Source organism: Sorex fumeus, unplaced genomic scaffold, assembly GCF_029834395.1.
Source record: "Sorex fumeus unplaced genomic scaffold, SorFum_2.1 ptg000150l, whole genome shotgun sequence".
Classification (NCBI taxonomy): Eukaryota; Metazoa; Chordata; class Mammalia; order Eulipotyphla; family Soricidae; genus Sorex; species Sorex fumeus.
The window spans coordinates 47,228-61,663 of record NW_026606207.1 but is presented as its reverse complement, the minus strand read 5'-3'; the positions used below and the strand labels follow the sequence as shown (position 1 = coordinate 61,663).

The window sequence follows — 14,436 nt, the reverse complement described above, 5'->3', positions numbered from 1 at the left end:
TCTTGGTAATCTTTTCAGTACCAAGACCCTTTTTTTTCTGGGACGGGGTGGGGTGGTTAGTCTACTCCCTTTCCTAAATAAAGTTTTTCTGTAACAAAATTAAAAAAAAAAAGAAGAGAAACCACCCAAATCTCCATATTCCATCAACAGATAAATGGATTAAAATATGGCACACCCAGTATGATTTTGGGGCTGGAGTGACAGCACAGCAGGTAGGGCGTTCGCCTTGCACGCAGCTGACCCAGGTTCAATTCCTCTGGCAATTCCTATGCCAGGAGGGAGAGCCTGGCAAGCTCCCTGTGGCTTATTCGATATGCCAAGAACAGTAACAAGTCTCACAATGGAGGTATTACTGGTGCCCGCTCAAGCAAATCGATGAACAACAGGGCAGTACTACAGTATGATTCAGCCATAAGAACAATGAAGTACTGATACAAGCCCAACACAAGTAAGTCCCGGAATATCTTTCGGTTCAAAAGATCACTCATTGTAGGTTCCTTTTGTCCAGATAAGATAAGTCTATCTGAAAGGCAATCAGAAAGCACTGGGTTGCCCAGGGCCACAGAGGCTGGAGGCGAGGGAGGAATGTTACCACAATAAGGGTTCCCTGTGTGATGGAAACAGTCTAACTCATCCTCATGACAGTCACACAACTCTGAAAACACTAAACTTTAGTCAACTCTAAAACTGTAAACTTTCAATGGGGGAAGAGAATAGTATGTATGAATTTCATCTCAACTGGCAGTTGTTAATCTCCTGCCCACGTGTCTAACGTAGAATTATAAAATCCAGATGAGGGCCTGAGAGACAGACAATACAGGTGGTTCAATCCCCAGCACATGTGATTCCCTCAAACAAGGCCAGGAATGCTCTCGAGCACCACTGGGTGTGGCCCCCAAACAAAATATCTATAGATAAGGCAGAGAACACATCCAACAATTTTACCCACAGGTAATAAGAGGTATATTTAACTCTCCATTTTTTTTTTTATTAATAGCCTTTCTTGTAAAAGAAATAGCCTATGTCTTTTCAACTTTTATATGCAACAAGAAAAACAATACTACTGGAAAGTTTTATAGAACCGTCCTTTCCAAAAAGGCAAACCCTACCAATGACAACACAGCACTGAATGTGGTTAGTCTGAACTGATACTTCAAGCGTTTTCTGTTACCTCTGCGTAAATACAGCACAGTTAACCTCTAGTACAGTGAAGACATTTTTTCAAATCTTAAGCCCCTCAACAGCATTTTACCCTTCCCCTCTCTGCCCGGCAACTAGAATCCTGCTTTTGTCTCTGATCATCACTTCTGGAGGCCAGCTGGGCTTGGAGTCCTGCTTGGGGCTTGTGAGTCAGTCCGGGTGTCCTTAGAGTAACATACAGAGCCAGGTACAGAACTCGGGGCTCTGTCTTGCAAGGCAAAACACTGGGCTCTTTGAACTGCCTTTTTTAGCTCCTATGATTTTGACCCTCCCGTTGATCGTCGATTTGCTCGAGCGGGCCCAGTAACGTCTCCATTGGAGACTTTGTTGTTACTGTGTCTGGCATATTGAATACTCTCGGCAGCTTGCCGGGCTCTCCGAGAGGGGCGGAGGAATCGAACTCGGGTCGGCCATGTTGGCCGCTTGTAAGGCGAACGCCCTACCCGCTGTGCTATCGCTCCAGCCCGATTTTGACCGAGGACGAACCTTTTTGGGGGCGTGTGTGTGTGTGTGGGGGGGGAAGGATGCGCATGGATTTGAGGGACACACCTGACTGTGCTTAGAGCTTATTTCTGGCGGGCTTGGGGGACCGCACGGGAGAGCCAGGGATCTAACCTGGGCAGGCTGCAAGGCAAGCTCCCCTACTATCGTACTACGGCTTGGCCCCCTGACTAAAAAGTTTCCTTGTCTTTTTTTGTGACTGGCTTCTACAGCTTTATTTCCCGAAAATGATCCATGTTGTAGACTATGTCAAAATTCCTGGTTTAACGCTGAATAATATTGCATGATATTCCAATATAACATAAATCAGAGAAAACAATGCGCAGATGTGTTCACCTGCTGGGAAGATACTCATTTCACTGGTCATATAAAGAACAGTCAAATTCAGCTAGTCAGAAAGTCTCAGACTGATTCCAGCACAGGCACAATTTCTGTTTTCAAAGTCCCGGAGATCTGTAGTTGTAATGCTCACACAATTTAACAACAGTACACTTAACCTCTACTGTTTCGAGGTGGCTAAAATGACACTATTTTAGGACAGACACTTGCCTAGAAAGAGGGTGTACGTTTGGTCCTGAAATTGAATATGGTTCTCTTAAGCGCTACCTGAGGTCACTCGTGAGCAAAGAAAAGCTCCTGAGCCCACTGGGTGTGACCCCTCAAAACAAGCATTTAAAGGCTGCATATTCTGTTCAGTGGCTAGTGCACCTGATTCCAAGGCAGGAGCCCTTGGCTCAACCGCCTGCACCTTGTGGTCCCTTAAACACTACCAGGAGCAGCCCCTAAGTGCTGGGCTGGGAGAAGGTCCTGAGCCCACCTCACCCCCAGTAAAATTTTAAAGATTGCGAAGCCTGAAAAATTAAAGGTCAACAGTTGCAAATATGGAACTAGACAATTTTAGTTACAATTTTACCAAGCAGGATAATCTGGGCTCACAACTGGTACATTCTACATCACTGAGTCTGCCCAAGCTGATTATTTAGCATCTATTAAGATTCCTTCCTCTAGGGACCGGGAGAAAGCCCGAAAGGTCGCAGGACATGCTTTACGTGCAGAAGTTCCAGGTTCAATTCCAGATGATGGGCAGAAACAGCCCCTAGCACCAGGAGGGGTGGGACCAAAACACAAAGATTTCTTCCACATCCTCAAGAACAATGTTTCTCAACTAGGGACAGATGGACTCTCTTCTCTGTGGGCCCCAAGGATAATCCAATGGAGGATTATTATGTAAAAGGGGGTGGGAGTCACAGCAGGAGATGAGGGACAGGGCAAGGGGAGGGGGGTCACAGTAAGAAAGCGCCAGAGAAATACAAGTATTTCTCAAAGTGGGTAATACGACCCTCCGTGCCAACCCATGCTGGAATGACTGGGGGGGGGGGCAGTAGTTGTCTTAGGAGCAACTGAGGGGGCACTAGCCTGTTGGCTTAAAGGTGAATTTCGGGGGCAGGGAACATTATTCTTCTGAAAAGGGAGCAGTCGGTCCAGTAAGTTTGGGAATTTCTAGATTTAATATCGGACCTCATAGAGTAAGAATAAACGGCCAGATCATCTAGACATTAAATGAGCCACTCCCTGGGAATCTTCCGAAGGGCTCACTTCCCTGATAAATCTGCTCTGCTTTATGAAGCCAGAACTGTGTAAAAGACCACTTTCATCAATGTTATAAACCCAAATTCACACCGATTTAACAAATTTAATCCAGCTGGGGTAACTTTAACAAATTCAACTATTTTCTATTTTGCAAAACGGAAATCATTCTAGACAGCATTTCTCAGCGAGGAGCCATATGGCCTTCCCATGGGGACCCAGATAAGAACTGGCGAAACAGCAGGTTTGGGGTTTGCGGACCTGGGATTCGATCTGTGTGCAGAGCCATGAGTAAGCCTTGAGCACCGCTGATGTGTAACCCCGCCCTCCCCAACCCGGCTAAAAGGCACAGCAGGAGACTGGGGGACAACAGAAAAGAGGTCAGGGGTGGGGTGGGGATTGGGGAGAGGGGTCTGGGAGAGGTGGCCAAGGGCTGTTTGGGCTAGCCCACGTGGCAGTATAGAAGACTGTAGAATTTCACTGTGTTAGGGTTTCAAATCACCTCATGTTTCTTTCAAAGTTACAAGAATGGGACTAGAAGCGGTCCTAGGAAAGATGAAACAGGAACTCTTCAGAGACAACGAAGATGAGGCTTAACTTTAGTACTTTATTTTTAAAATTTTTTTTGCTTTTTGGGTCACACCCAGCAATGCTTAGGGGTTATTCCTGGCTCTGCACTCAGGAATTACTCCTGGCGGTGCTTGGGGGGACCATATGGGATGCTGGGAATCGAACCCGGGTTGACCACATACATGCAAGGCAAGCGCCCTACCGGCTGAGCTATCACTCCAGCACCAACTTTAGTATTTTAAACAAAATTTCCCCACCATGTTGATACTGTTGTTAATAGCAAATTGAAATTGAAATCATCAATCACCAAAATTCTAATGACACCTTGACTTAGTTTGATCTTAAAAACGCCTCAGATTTCAGATGTTATAAATACGGCCTGAAAGAGCCTGTGTTTGACGCCCCCCCCCCCCCCCCCCCCCACGACAAGCAGAGGGACAAGGCAAAGAAAATCCATCGAAGGGGGCACTGACCTTTGTTTTCCCCCATTTTATCCCTAGTTTCCTAACTGGTGGCTGGTCCATGACAGGCACTCCTGAAGCGTAAACTAACAGTCCTTGCCTAGAAATGGCGGAGAGTCGACACCCCACACATACATACAGGGAAAGTGGCAAACGTTCCTTCCACAAAGGCAAGGCTCTAGGGCTTTGGAAGAGGAAGACGCGATCCCAGCAGGGACGGTCTGGGCAGGATGGAAAGCAGCTATTGAGTTGGAACCACTAAATTAGGCTGGGAATCTAAATTCACTGTAAAAAAACCCAGTGGCACAGCTCCTAAAGAGAGCAAGCAAGGAGTTCGAGGAACTGCCACCAGTTTCAGAATGGCTGATAGGACACTGCCTGAGCAATTAGGAATGTCAAACAAGGCTGATAAGGCAAGTTGGAGAGGGAGGCCCTGAGTGGGGAAGCGAGAGCTTGGATGCCACGTGCAGTCACAGAGATGATACAGGCACTGAAGTAATAGTACGCTAATGACACTTTAGTGAGTAATCCAAAGGAGCCTGAAGACAGTTCATTGAGTACAAGAGTAAATAACAGACTCGGCTGGTTTTCAAAATCACCTGTGGGAGCTGACGCACGTTCCAGACAAATCTGCAAAATCACCAGAACTTTAGGGAGAAGTTATTAAAATGTTAAACTGATAGACAAAGTGAAAAGAAGGTTCAAGGTGAAGTTTATATAGCATATATAAAAGTTTCTGTTTTGCCACAGGTTAAAAAAATATATTTTTGGGGGGGGGGGAGTGCATAGCTGGCAGTGTTCAGGAGACCATATGGGGTGCCAGGGATTGAACCCAGGTAAGCCTCATGCAAGGTTAAGCGCCTAACCTGCTGTATTATTTCTCTGGTCCTAGGTAAAAACAAACAAACAAAGAAACTTCAAGCTTCCAACAACACACTGAAGCTTTTGTCTATCAGCAAGAAAAATGGCACAATCCAGTGACTAAGGATAGAAATCTAAGGCTCTTTCACACAGTTTGACCTCTGGAACTGTGTGGTATTCCATGCACTGCCAGGTGTGGCCCCCAAACCAATCCTTGAACTGGGTCTTTTCCTTTTCTGTTTTCCTTGGGGGGGGGGGGGCAACACCAGGAGGTGCTCAAGGGCCCATAGGGGATGCTGGAGATTGAACCAAGGTTGGCCATGTGCAAGGCAAAACACTCTGCTCTGTACTATCGCTCTGGCCCCTGGACCTGTTTTTAAATGAACCCTGTTCTGCCACCTATTAGCTTTGTGACTGGAATCAGGTGTTGTAGTCGGACATCTGTTCTATACACATTATAAACATAGTTTTTACGTAATGTTCCATATTCACGTGTGCACAGTTCATATTAGCATGTTCTTAACTGCCCAAGTTCAGTACCGCTTACTATACTGATGTACTAGAACCTCAACAAGACCCCAAAATAAATGCAGATACGTAGAAACTTGTAATCACATACAAACATAGAGGTGTGATCTTTGAAAATACACCCACAATTGTCACTAGCTCTCATCAGAAAAAGTAATCTTACAATTTTCAAGGGAAGCATAAGTTTCCACAAGTTCTGGAAAAGGCAGAAGGGCAAAAGCCAGCATTTCTCTTAGGTAAAAATAACTTCTCAGAGGGAGGAAGGAACACGAATGCTCTAAACCAAAACCCTGAAAGGCACAGGCACATACAGATTTTTCTGTTTACGCATCTGTACAGTCAGCTTCAAATCCCAGACATATACACGCTACCAGCAGCCGCCAGCGTGATTTCTAACCGGACTCCTCAGCTGGGTGTGGCGGGCTTCTTTCGCTGTGGAAGTCATTTGGAACTTTGGGTGCTAGACACCGATGCACAAAAAATCACCACAAAGCCGTGAGGCGGTCATTGGAGCCCTCAGCAGACAGACAGCTCAAAGAGCATGGAAAATGCTGTGTTCTAGCACAGACCTGGGAACCAACCCAGACACATCCCGGGGCTCACTGCATCAGTGTTGCCTTGATTTCCCTACCTGAAACCAAGAATAGCCCTGAGAAGGGATTGGGAAATCGTCACCAGTCAAGTCTTATGAGGGGCAACACACACAACTCGAAGTTGAAAGACTCAATTACAAATCTATATACTACACACAAACTGGAGAAGGAATTCGGACGTACAGGGAGTTGTATTTTCATGTCTGAGGGCAGTCCGAACACATGGGTCTCCTGTTATCTATAGTTTCTGCATTACACTTTAAGCTCCAAAATGTGTTCAAGGCAGCCTTCCCTGATTAAAGTATCAGAATTCTTCATGTGTTCCTCAATTTTTGGGGGTCCTGTTTTGTTTCTGGGTCATACCTGGCACTGCTCATGCAGTGTGAGGAAATATCACGGGGCTCCTGCCTGCGAAACACGTGCTCCAGGCCTCTGAGCCATCTCCCTGGCCCTCCAAAGCAAGTTATTTTTTGAGCACCGATGAAATTCTTGAGATTTCAGGATTTTAAAATTGCTGCCTTAGAAGTTAAAAATAACGGGCAACAAGTAACTACTAAAGGCAAGGAACAGTGAACATATGCATGGGGAAGGGCGAACTATGGTAAAAGGAATTTTACACTTTATACTAGACTCAAAGTATGACAGAAAAACCAAAATTCTCACTATAGTTACTCACATTTTGGCTTTCCTATATATACAACCACACATATCCCCATATAATAGGAACTCGATCTTCTCAAGATCCTGAGAAGCTCCTTAAGCTGACCCACAAACTGGCAGATATCGAAGGTAGGTCATGATCAAAACACATGTGTCACCAAGGCAGAGACTGAAAGAGCACTGCCACCCTCCCCCCTTCCTTTCTAAATAGAAATCAGGAAACAACGGGAAAACCACACAGGGGCTGGAGAGTCCACCTGGTAGGTCAGTTGTCTTGTACATGGCCAACCTGGGTTTGATTCCTGGCACCACGTAAGACCCCCCCCCCCCATCCCACCTCACCGCAACACCCCTGAGCAGAGCCGGGGGAAGGCCTGAGCATCACTGGGTGTGGCCCCAAAGCGGCAACCATGCAGACATACAGTGGCCAACATGGTCGTTCACATTAGGCAGAATCTGGATGGCTCCTCTTATAAACTGCCTTAATCATCAAGGCAGAAAATGCTCATTCGCAAACAGTAAACCTCGTCTGTATTCAAAATAGCAACTCAGTTAAAGGGGTACTGGGTTTAATTTACATCAGATTCAAATGCCACGTTTCCAGACAACAAAATACTCGCATCTGCTCCAGTTCTAATACTGTGAATTTTTCCAAAACTAGTTTGTCTGCTTATATGATACTAATAAGTAGTATCTGTGACTCTGTAAGTACATTATTTACCTTATGGCAAAGTCAATAGACCTATGCCAGTCTTTAAAAGTGAAAAGTCCTTTAGAAATCCAGGTGCACAAGTAGCTGATCACAAAGAAGTGAGGTGCATCTTGATGTAAATTTCAAAAGGTTGTTTTATTAAATAAAATCACTATGCTGTCATACTTTTGCATTATAGTAATTTTTTCTTCTTTTTGGGTCACACCTGGCGATGCTCAGGGGTCCACATGGGATGCTGGGAATCGAACCCGGGTCAGCCGCATGCAAGGCAAACGCCCTACCCGCCCTGCTATCTCTCCAGTCCCATGGTGAATCATTTGTAGATTGTAACAGACTATTAAAAAAAACGGAGACGTGCTCAACTTTTATTTTTCCTTACACTTAAAAAAAACCTGTATTCGGTCATTTTCAACTCTACAGAAGTGTATTATAGTTTCTGCATAGACACAAACACCAAATAATAGAAGCAACCTGCCAAGAACTATTACACCTTAGGCAATTTTATTATTTACAAACGGTTGTCAAAAGAAAAAACACACTTAAACCCTTAGGTTTTCCTCTTATCTCTTCTCTACCCAACAGTGACCCCTATTTGTTCTTTTACACAGGACATCTTTAAATTATGATATCCACAACTAATTGCGTAGTTAGTATGTGTAACGGCCACACCTTAAATATATCAATGACCAGGTTGCTGGATATTTTAATTTTCAATATACTAACATTGTCTCCAATTGTCTCCAAAATTTAGTCAATAAGTCACAACAGTGCATATGACATAATTATGCTGTTAATAATCACACAAATCTATGCATGTCTACGAAAACGATAACCAAAAACCATTTTTGCTCGGGGAAATAACCCTGCTGGTCATTTGGTAGCCAGTTCATTTTACTCAAAAGGTTTGTTGTCCTCATTAAGTAGAGGTCTTCAAGGCTTTTAGACGCTTAGTGGCTCTTGAGATTGGGTCCAAAAGTAACAGTAACGGAGAACTTTAAAGAAGGTTCAAACAAAAATGTGTTTGAACTTTTCCTGCACTCTAGTGGAAAAGAAAGCGAAGGAAGAAAAATTCACCGCAGATGCATTTACGATTGTTTTTTGGATCTTGGGTCACACCCAGAGATGCAGGGCGACACGTGGAGCGCCAGGGATCGAACCCAAGGCAGCTGTGTGCAAGTGCCTTCCCAGCGGCACTATCCTGTTGGCCCCAAGGGTGGATGTGTTTAAACCAGCTTAGATTCGCACAGCGCAAAGTTTTCAGTCCGATAGCCTTTATTTCTTATACACATAGACTGAAATACAGAGGATAACCACCCCAAAGATTCAGCTAGTTCAATACGTGTATATATATACACACACAAGTATAGCGGCCTCCTGTAAGACAAACTTTGTATCTTTCCAACAAAAGCCAGAGTGAAGAAAACAATTCTGCTTAACTTACATTAGGCAGGCTACCTATTCCTCACCTTCTAATTGAGGCTTTTTATTATATTGCAAATGAACCTCACAGTCCAGCTGTTTCATTGTGTGTGTGACTCGTAAACTGCAGAATACAGGCTAAGTGGTCACAGCAAATTTACCTGTAGGTAGAAAATGACTATTACCACGAAGGACAGCAGTTAGCATGTTACCCCGAGCAATTTTCTAATTCAAAAACCAAAACCGTAATTAGAATGAAAAACAAAACCCCTTCACAAACGCCACCTACAACATACTAAAAAAAAAAAAGTTGCCTTCGAATTACTAATTTTAAAAGCTCTGATAACTATCGAAGACCAAATACTGGTCAAAATCAAATCACATCTGTTTAACGAATCGTCAACATTACCTTCCAAACTAAAAGCTGTATTAGATTTAGTATCTGATTTGGTAATTGATTAGAAGCATTGTAAAGGAAATACAGGCTAATGGATGCCCCAACCTCTTTTTCATACCTGAAATCTCCTCACTTCTTGGTGAGTGAAGAGGAGGAGCCTTTTTTCACTCATCAAGACCTTAGTTGCTAGGAAATGACCAATAAAAACTCTCCCCTGAGCACCAAATGGTTAACTGCGCACCCATGAACCTGCCCACTCAGGGATCTGTATCAGTGCAATTCCAGCACCAACCACCACTGTCAATCAACGGTAACAAGTACATGTTTCTTGGAAAGGCCTGTTCGGATCAGAGAAAACTTGGAAGGATTTTAGAAGTTTAGGAACTCCTAAGATTCTAACACCAAAATGTAACAGTGATAGAGATTCCTAAGGAGAGCGCAGAACGTGAATTATTACAACAGTATTAGCCCACTTTGAACTTTTCTCATAAGCCACGAAGTCCTTTCTCTGTTCAGAACCCACAACTGCAACCAGCTTTAACCGGTTCCTTGAGGAATGCGGCCAGGCTGAAATTTTGGAACTGCTGCCTTTGGTGGTGACCAAGGAGGAGGAAGTCTCTGGCCTCCCCGTTGCTGCAGTTCCCACCCTCCGCGGGAAACATAACCCACCGGTGTGAACTGACAATGTGGTCCAAAGAGCAAGGCAGAACAGGAGTCCAGATCCTCAAAGTGGCAGCCCAGGGCACAACCAGGGGGCCACCCATCAGTTCCAGTACAAAAGGGACAACCCTGTGCATCATGGCGCGGAAGTTGGGGCCTAGGTTTCGCACCGTGCACCTCATACCTATGGAAATAACGAGGGCGGTAAAATCTACAGAAACCCGCGCACCCGCAGGTGGGGGCTCCCAGAAGAACCGGTGTGGAGGCATCTGCAGAGGGGGTTGGCTACGACCACTGCGACGCGGACGGGCAGCTCCGAGCCCAGGGTTGGAAGGAGACAATGGCCATGACCAGCTGCCTCGAGTTGGACAAGGCGGCGCTCAACGCGGCCTTGAGGCTCGGCAACAGGGCTCTGCGAAGAAGCAGGGCGCCCACCGGCAGTCCAGCACACCTGCGAGCACGACTGGCCCCCTGAAACCCAAGGTCCCCCTCGGAGGGCCTCGCGCGCTGCGGCCGGATGTAGGCCACCAAGAGGTGAATGGGGAAGACCCCAGGCCAGGGGTGGGGTGGGGTGGATGGGTGGGTTTCCAACTTCCCCTGCAAGATGGTGACCTGCTGGGCGACTTGAGCTGCAAGAACTGCAGAGAGCGGGGGCAACCTGTGCCCCCCGCCCCCCCCCCCCCCGAGATGCGCCAAGTGGGGATCACGCCAAGGCCACGTGCAGCAGGGTCTTCTCGGTGCACGGCCCCGGGAGGGGCGCAGGGGGGGAAATCAGTGCCCCGGACTCGGCCGGGCCTCGCCTCGCGGCGGGGCCCACCCGCGCGCGGTCTCTAGAAGGCGCTGTGCGGCGCCTCCTGCTCGGGAGCGGGGCCTCCCCCTCCCCCCCGCGGCCTCGCCCGGCGCCGGGAAGGCGCCCCCTACTGACTCGCACACTCATCGCCTTTCGCCGACTTGGCTGCGGTGCATTTCGGGTGGGGGCTGGTAGTCCGCGCCCGGGCCCTACCCCGCAAGCCACAATGCAGGGCTCCGTGCAGAGACGGGCGCTGGGGGATGGGGGATGGGGAGCCCCCCTCCAGCCCCAGCCCCAGCCCCAGCCCGGCCCGCCCCGCCCCCTCCCGTCCCCCCTTCCCGGCGGCCGCAGGTATCGGGGCCGGACCCCGTCAACAAACAGGGCGCCCACAGGAAGCGCCCGGGGGAGGGGGCCCGTCCCCGCGCGACGCCTTTGTCTGCGCCCGCACCCCGGGCCAGCTCGGCGGGGCGCGGGGCGCGATCGCGCCTTCGCCCGCGGCCCGGGTGGGGGAGGGGCGCGCGGGGCCGCCCGGAGCCCCCCGCCACACACACCGCGGCGCCCGCCCGCCCGCCCCGCGCCCGCGCGGCTCCCCGCCCCCCGGCCGCGCCGAGCGGGGCCGGGCGGGGGGCGCGGCGGGGCCCCCGCGACGCTGCGGCCGGGCTTACCTTGAGTCGGCCTCGAGGCGCGCGCGGGGCCGGCGGGCCGGGGGGCCGGGCGGCGGCGGCTGCGGCGGGGGGCGGCGGGCGGCACGGCGGAGGCGGCGGCGGCGGCGGCGCGGGCGGGGAGGGCGCGCCCGGGGCCTCGGCGGGCTCCGGCTCCGGCTCCGGCTCGCGCCGCGGCCGCGGCTGCTGCCGGGGGGCGCGGCGGGCGCAGCAGAGCGGCGGGCGGCGGGCGGCGGCGGCGCGAGCGGCTCCCTCCTCCGGGCGGACCCGCGCGGGCGGCGGCGGCGGCGGCGTCGAGCGGTGCAGACAAAGGAGGGGCGGAGGGCGGAGACGCGGGCGCGGGGGCGGCGGCGGCGGCGCGGCGGGCGCGGGCGGCGGCCGCGCGGCTCTCGCTCCGCGGCGGCGGGACCGGGAGAGGGAGCTGTGTCTGAGGCGACGCCGGGAGCCCCCTCGGCGGCGCGGCCGCGGGCGGGCGGGCGGGGGAGGGGGCACAAGATGGCGGCGGCCGGGGGGCGGGGGCTCAGCTCATGGGTCCCGGCGGGCGGCGGCGGCGGCGGCGGGGAGACCGGCCCGGCGGCGGCGGCGGCGGCGGCGGCGGCGGCCGGGGGAGGGGGCTGGCTCCGCGGCTCCCCTCGGCAGACAATACGGGCGCCTCGGAGCGAGTCCCCGAACCTGCCCTGGCCAAAATGGCGGCCGAGAAAGAGCGGAAGTGACGTCAGGGCTCATTAGCATAAGAGGACTCATTGTCCAGCCGGGCAGGGGGGCCGCGGGGGGCCGGCCGGCGCCCCCACCCGGGGCCCCTCTCACCTGGGCCGGCGCCCCTCTTTCCCGGGGCTGGGGGGAGGAGGGGCCCGGCACCCCCGCCCCCGCCGCGGGCCCATTATATAATCCCCACCGAGGGGGAGCTCTCGCGAGAGCGCGGCGCCTTCGCCACGGGCCCGCTAGGAGGCGCCGCGGATAATGGCCGCAGTGCGCTTGCAGGCCCGTGTGCGCGGCGGGCGCCTTCCCCCGGCCGCGCCGCCCGCCCGCCCGCCCGCGGCGGAGGCACCCGGCGCGGGCGGGCCGCAGCACGCCCGGCACTCAGTCAGGTGGCCGCGCCGGGGATCCGTGCGCGCCCAGCGGGGCCCGGACTACGTGGTGGGAGGGGTCGCGCGGGCCGCGGGCGCCCCACGTGCTGGGCTGCGGCGCGGGCAGGGCGGGCCTGCGGCGGCGCGGGGCAGCGCCTGTGGCCGGGCCGGCCCGGCGAGGTGCGAGGGCCTCGTGCTCTGCACACCTGCGGCGGGCCGCCCGCCCGCGTGCAGGCCGACTCTCCGTCGACTCTGCGGCTCCCGCCCTCGGCCGGTGGTCTTCAGCGGCCCGGAGCAAGTGAACCGACGCCAGCGCCGGGAGGTCGCCGCTGCGCGGGTGCAGCCCCCGGACCTGCGCCGGGCCTCGAGCCCGGGCCAAGAGGGGCGCCCACCCACGTGCTCTCTGCGCCACCGACACGTGCGGGAACCGCCCCGACCGCCGCCTCGGAGCGTCCTCGGTCAGCACCCCAGCACCGCGGGCCAGCGGGGAGGCGGAGCCAGCCTCTCCTCCTCGGACGGGCGGTCAATACTTATCTTTCGCAGGTTCTCTAGATCTCAAGCTTAGCACACTTTCAAACCATAGAAAACATCCCCGAAGAGCTCGACAACTGCAAAGAGCACAACCGTGGCTACACAGAGTTCAACGGCTAAGGCGCCCGCGGGCCTCAGGCTGCTTCGTCCAACACAGTTGTCCGTCTCTGAAACGGTGACATCCAAAATGAGTATGAGCTCTGGAAACACAGGCAAAACCTTTCAAAGGAAATTATTTCAGAGACAGATTTACGGTCAAACCAGCATGGCAAGAAGCAGTTAAAACAAAAAAGGATGGAAGTGGGAGATGGGACCAAGCAACTGATTTAGAAGATCACGAATCTACATGTTGCACAAGACAGGCAAAAGCTAGTTTGAAATACGCAGAGTAACCGGGCTTGGTTTTCCTTAGACTTAGATTTCATACAGTGATAATACAAATACAAAGGGAGAACATCTGGATTTCATCCTTGGCCTCATTTACAAAGCAAAAAAGGGATGCTGGATTCATATGTAAATGTTTAAAAAGAGTTTGCAGTGTATAAAGCCACGAGATTTACTGTAAAAATGCATCCAAAGAGCCCAGTCTTTTCTCAATAACTTCCAAATGGTGAGTATCCTCACTGCTCCAACACTTTCCTGTGAACTCCGACTGTGATAATGCTGTAATGTTTGCGGGAGTAAGAACCGGAAAGAGTAAGAGCAGCAACTCTGAATTCCAGTGCAGTCTGTGAAGGCAGAGCTTGATAATGGGTCTCACCGGGGAAGTCCCCGAGCTGCTATTCCAAATAGTCAACAAGGAGAACTGAGCTTGGGTCAAGACGAGACTCGCGAGGAGATCCACCCGCCTCTGAGTATCCCACTTCTATTAGACTAGCTTAGGTCTCACTCGACATCAGTGATGTGTCTTCTCCTGTGGGTTACTGAGAAGTCACTTCCCCAAGGAGGGGAGGTCCCTGGGGAGCAGCCACACTGGGCAAAGGGATCAGAGGTCTTTATTAGGGAGTGTCCTATGGATTCAGCTATGGGAACAGGCATCCTTCAAAATGACTCCACTTTCACACTCAGGCTTTAACTCCCGGTACAAAATTCTGTCAGAGAAAGACGCAAATGGAAAGTCAGACCGTAAACTTCTTTCTGGCCAAATTAAGTCACACGGTTGTGATAAGGAACACTATTCACCGGATATGCTTAGTGACTGATCTGCGACAACGCTAACTTGCAACTCGACCTTCGG

General features: G+C 51.5%; 1 protein-coding gene across 3 annotated transcripts in view; it reads right to left on the bottom strand.

The window, feature by feature from the left end:
* The window catches only part of ADNP (activity dependent neuroprotector homeobox), a 33,359-nt gene that overhangs the window by 17,782 nt on the left and 1,141 nt on the right, over positions 1–14,436 (bottom strand). Inside the window, exon 1 of one of the 3 annotated variants that reach the window (XM_056106944.1) lies at positions 11,605–11,704. The exons of 1 other annotated variant lie outside the window; for it this stretch is intronic. The gene's annotated coding sequence lies outside the window, so the exon portion shown is untranslated. Of the gene's footprint in view, positions 1–11,604; positions 11,705–14,436 lie in introns of those variants that run through there. One more of the 3 variants, XM_056106946.1, reaches the window with a different exon arrangement.